The sequence below is a fragment of the Cariama cristata genome, unplaced genomic scaffold, assembly GCF_000690535.1.
Source record: "Cariama cristata isolate BGI_N322 unplaced genomic scaffold, ASM69053v1 scaffold17080, whole genome shotgun sequence".
Classification (NCBI taxonomy): domain Eukaryota; kingdom Metazoa; phylum Chordata; class Aves; order Cariamiformes; family Cariamidae; genus Cariama; species Cariama cristata.
Genome location: NW_009596609.1, coordinates 128183 through 132772, shown reverse-complemented (window position 1 = coordinate 132772; position 4590 = coordinate 128183). Strand labels below are relative to the sequence as shown.

Genomic DNA, 4590 nt, shown 5'->3' with positions numbered 1-4590 from the left:
ATAATAATAATAATAATAATAATAAAAGTTTGCTTCTAACTCTGAGCTTCAGAGAGCTTCCCCATCCCAGGAATTCTTCTCTAAACAAGTAATTTCCACTGGTTAAAATGCAAAGGTGCCCCTCTGATTCTGTACACCCAGTGAACACCTCTCCATCTGCTTCTCCAGACACTGAGCTAATTTCATTTTCGGCTAGATCACAGGCCAGGCATTACCTGGGTGGAAATGGTGGAGGTGAACTGCGAGTGGTCATAGACCCATCCGTGCTGGCAGTGCTGGAATATGGAGTTGTTTTCTGGTTGCAGAGAGGAATTGAGCAGCAGGTGAAACTGAGGCTGCGAGAACATCTCACAGGACTTGAAAGTGCCGTCGGGTTCCCGAGGGATGCTGATGAGCAGAACTTCCTCCATGGTGAGGTTCACAAATGCCTCTTGGTGTGGAATTGCACAGTGATGAGACGGGGTAGCGGCAAGAAAATTGTGCAGCAGGAAATGCATGGGAAGGTTAATTCTTGGGAGGCAGAGGATAAACAAAATTATAATCTGGAATCTGCCGAAGCCACCAATTTCCAGCAAGAGATCCTCAAATTTCATCTTTTCTGTGGAGTTTGCTCATTCAGAGCAACTATGTAGCAAGGAGCAGCAAGATGGGCTTGAAAAGCAGTCTCTGTCCTTGGAGCTCAACTTCCCATGGCTTTTCATACAGCCACTTCGTTGGACTTTGAGACCTTGCTGAAAGGTTGTCCAAAGTCACAGTGAAACTCTCTATTTGGGGTAAAGCCAAAGAAATTATCCTGCGTGCACACAACACGTCCATTGCAAGTGGACCCGGCACAAAGTGCCTTCTCTTTTTAGAGCCCTTTCCTCCTGTTGCAGTTTTTGAGAGGGAGATCCGCATTAGGAAAGGAGGCTGTGGGGTGACCCACTCTGTAGGGATGCCCAGGGACACCAAAGCCTGGTTGCTGTGCATCAGCTAAGTGTTTTTCAGTATGGTTTGTGTCAAGTCCTGACCTGGGAGCAGGGGGTATGGAGAGGGTGGCCAGAAGAGAAGAGAGATGAGTCTCTGGATAGATGCAAACAGAGAGGTGAGCACTCTGGGGTGAAAGGGTGGGCTGTGGGTGAGGGCCACCTGCTCACCAGTGTTCTCCAAAGGATGGAAAAGTGAAAATATTTCCCCACAAAGTTCCTTTCTCCACCTGGGAAAGTGTTTTCCCAGAACACATGCAAGGAAAGTGATGAAAGCTGCAGCGCTGGCACGCAGAAAGGCTGCATTTGCCATGTTAGGGGTCACGATGTCCTCCTGCAAGGTCACAGCTAAGTGTCGGTGTGCTCTGGGGACCGGTGCAACAGCCAATGGAGCGAGTGTGCAGCCTCTGCTGCCAACACTGCATGGGCCTTGCATCGTGGTTCTTCCACTGCCTGCTCCAGGGGGTGGTTTCCTGGAAGAGATGGGTCTTTAATGTGAATTTCCAGTCTTCTTGTGCACTTAACCAAGGAAATGAGCTCTTTATTCAGCTGGAGCCACTGAGGAACAAGAATAGATGGTGCAACTGAGAGGCTGAAAGGTGGTTGGTCATCAAAGGTGTGTAACACACAGTTGTATATCACACAGCTGCTGGGCAAAAGCTTTGACCTCAGAGCGGCAGGGAGCAGAAAAATTGCTGAATTATTGGAAGAGTTGTAGAAACAATGCCTGGAAAATGCAGGGGAGATGTGGCATCAGGGCTGGCACAGCTTGGTTCACACAACCAACATGGTTCAAAGAACAGTCCCCAGTCTGTGAGCCAGGAACAAAAAAATCCAGCAGAAGTGGCAGTTCCAGGTACCCCAGGCCTGCCAAAATTGCCAGGAGGTGTACAGCCTCTCCCGTGGCCAGCAGAGACCTGGCTGGAGGCACTTCAAGACAAGATAGACACAACTCCTGGCTCCACAACTGAGCAAGCTTAGGGAAAGGGATGAGAAGAGAAAACTGGAAGCAGCGAGAGAAGCAGCTCTACCCTGACTCTGTCTGGAAAGTCTGCAGGACCCTTTCCTGCAAGTTCCTTAACACCCTTCGCCAGCTCTGGGTACAAGACGTGGGCACGCTTCCCTCGCAGCAAATGCTCTGGACCCATGGGGCAGCCCTTGGGGATATCACATACCAGAGGGCCGTACACCGACAGGTTCAGGGAGCAGTCCATCATGTACCAAGCAGGGGCAGAACCCTATTGCCTGTCCAAAGGCTACAACCCCTTTGCAGGGTGCACGTGAAAGGAGCACAGCTACTGACAGCTTGCTATGGGTTATCTCCTGCTGCATCTTCACACTCTGTACCTCTCTCCTCACAGTTTGCATCCTCCTTCCTCCATCAACCCTGCAGTCCTGAGTGTTTATGGATGCTGATGCATCACCCCGCACCTTTCTCCACGTTGTTGTCCTGGGACATGCTTTGCTTAAAAGCAGCTCTAATTTGGCCATCCACCTAGAAAGCGGTGAGGTTTGGTGTTGGGATGCAGGCACATCAAGAGGCTGGGCACGGACAAAGTACGAGTGCTGCCTGCTGCCAGGCGCTGCCGAGAGCTGCCTGCCTGCCCTGCCTCGGCTGGTGACCACCTGCCCCAGTCCCTGCAGCACAGTGGTAGCAAGAAAGGGCTGTACAGCGGCAGGTAGAGATGAAGAAGTCCGAAAAAGTTTTTTGTAAGGCCTCCTGCTGTGGTAGAATGCCCAGAGTGAGCATTGCCCAGATGTTAAATGCTGCAAGGGTGCAAAGCACGCTGAGCAGGATAACACCGGGCTCACGCTTACAAGGCAGAGGATGCCATGCTGTGACCTTAGGAGATCTTTGCTCTTTTCAACAGCATTCCTGGTCGCCCGTGTTTAACTAATGCGCTGCCCCACTCTTTGCAATGAACCATTTCGGTGCTTAGCCTAGGATGAGCATGAAGGAAGCACACAGGAGTGAAGCAGGGACATCTGACAATGCTGTGCCTCCAGGGTTACAGTTTAAGCTGAAGTTGAACTAAAGGACAAATTGTTTTTCTTCAACACTGGTCTTCTAAAAGCAAGGAACAGAAAGCCTCACTGACATGCTGTTGCATATTTAAACTGCAAAGCAGCTTCAACCTCCCCATCAGAAATGAGGTTATGGGTGATTGCTCTGCAACTCCTGGGGCTCTGCTGTTCATACTGCAATTGCTTAAAATGTACATCTGTTGATTGCGGTGTTTCTGTAACCCAAACGTGTTCATTTAACCAGTCACCAGATTTAGTTAATGACCACCAAGTGTGCAGGCAGTGTGACTGAATATGCCCTACCACTTGGTTAATTAGACCCAGGACCCAATTCAAATGGCTTGCACTTGCCCAGCAGTGGTGAGAGCAGGTGGACTCCTCTGCTGCTGCTTTCACGTATAAAGCTGGAAAGAAGAGTTAACTTCGTACTTCACATGTGTACGATTTTCTTCTGCAATCTTTCTTTTTTCTCCTTGTTGGGATGCCAACTACTTGTTGAGAGGGAAGATTATTAAGTGACTCAGTCACTAATGTGCTGGCTTTTCTGTTTCCAGCAGTAATTTCAATTAACACCTTGTGTGGAGCTGTAATAGGCTGGATGGTGAAAGTAGCGATGGAGTAGATTTGCTCCTTTAGCAAATAGAGCCATCCTGCGGGTATCTCAACTGCTGCAGAGCAGCTGGAGATCTGATCAGTTGGTGCTTAAATGGTGTTTTTCTCCTATGGGAAAGCTGCAGACCCTAAAATCCTCCCTTCCCTCCAAGTTATGCCGTGAAAATACGTGTCCACCAGAGCCGATGAGCTAGACTAACCTTGCTCTCAGAGGGCAGAGGTGTCCCCGTCTAACTGCAGCTCATCACAGGCCGGGATGCCTGCAGGAGGGAGATACACCACACACGGGGAATCTCCATTTTTTTTCTATTATTTGCAAAGGCTGTTTGGACAGCGAGGTCCTACAGAGTCGAACAAAGTCAGGTGAGGATGCCTGCAGTATCAATCTAAGGCGCACCGTACTGCATCCAAATGCTCTTGGCCGGCCACGGGCGCACCAGATTTTGTAGCTCAGTTGGAGAAAGCAGAGGAGCAGCCAACAAAGAGGTCCTGGGGGTCCTGAAGATCTTTGGTGTTAGAAGAAAGTCACTTTATGCCATTTGGACTTGGTGCCACATTAACAAGACTCCTAGACTTCCCATTACTTGCAGTTGTCTTGTGTGCAGCCATTTTGCTCGGTTACACAAACAAGTGACAACTATTTTGTAAGTAACCTGGTTCTGGCCAAAGCTTCTTTTCTTGCCTGTCAGAAATACGAACATTGATCCTGCTTTAATGTGAAACGATGTGAGCCACTTCTGCGTCCTCTGCCACATGTGATCGTGGTTCCACAGCCCACAGTCACATCCCAACTGCTCCCTAGTCAGACCCCACAGACCTGTCTCATGCTCCTTCCTACGGTCCTCTTATGGGACTATTTTCTTTACATTTTCATCTCACCAGTGCTGTTGAGAAACTGTAGCAGGGCAGAGATTCAGCCCAAATAATTAGGCTGTGTTTTACTGAGGGAAAGGCAAACCCAAACTACTCCTTCAGCCAGGGAAAGAAA

General features: G+C 49.3%; 1 pseudogene; it reads right to left on the bottom strand.

The window, feature by feature from the left end:
* Nucleotides 1–215: 215 nt before the first annotated feature.
* Nucleotides 216–593, bottom strand: LOC104166810 (annotated as a pseudogene).
* Nucleotides 594–4590: the final 3997 nt, after the last annotated feature.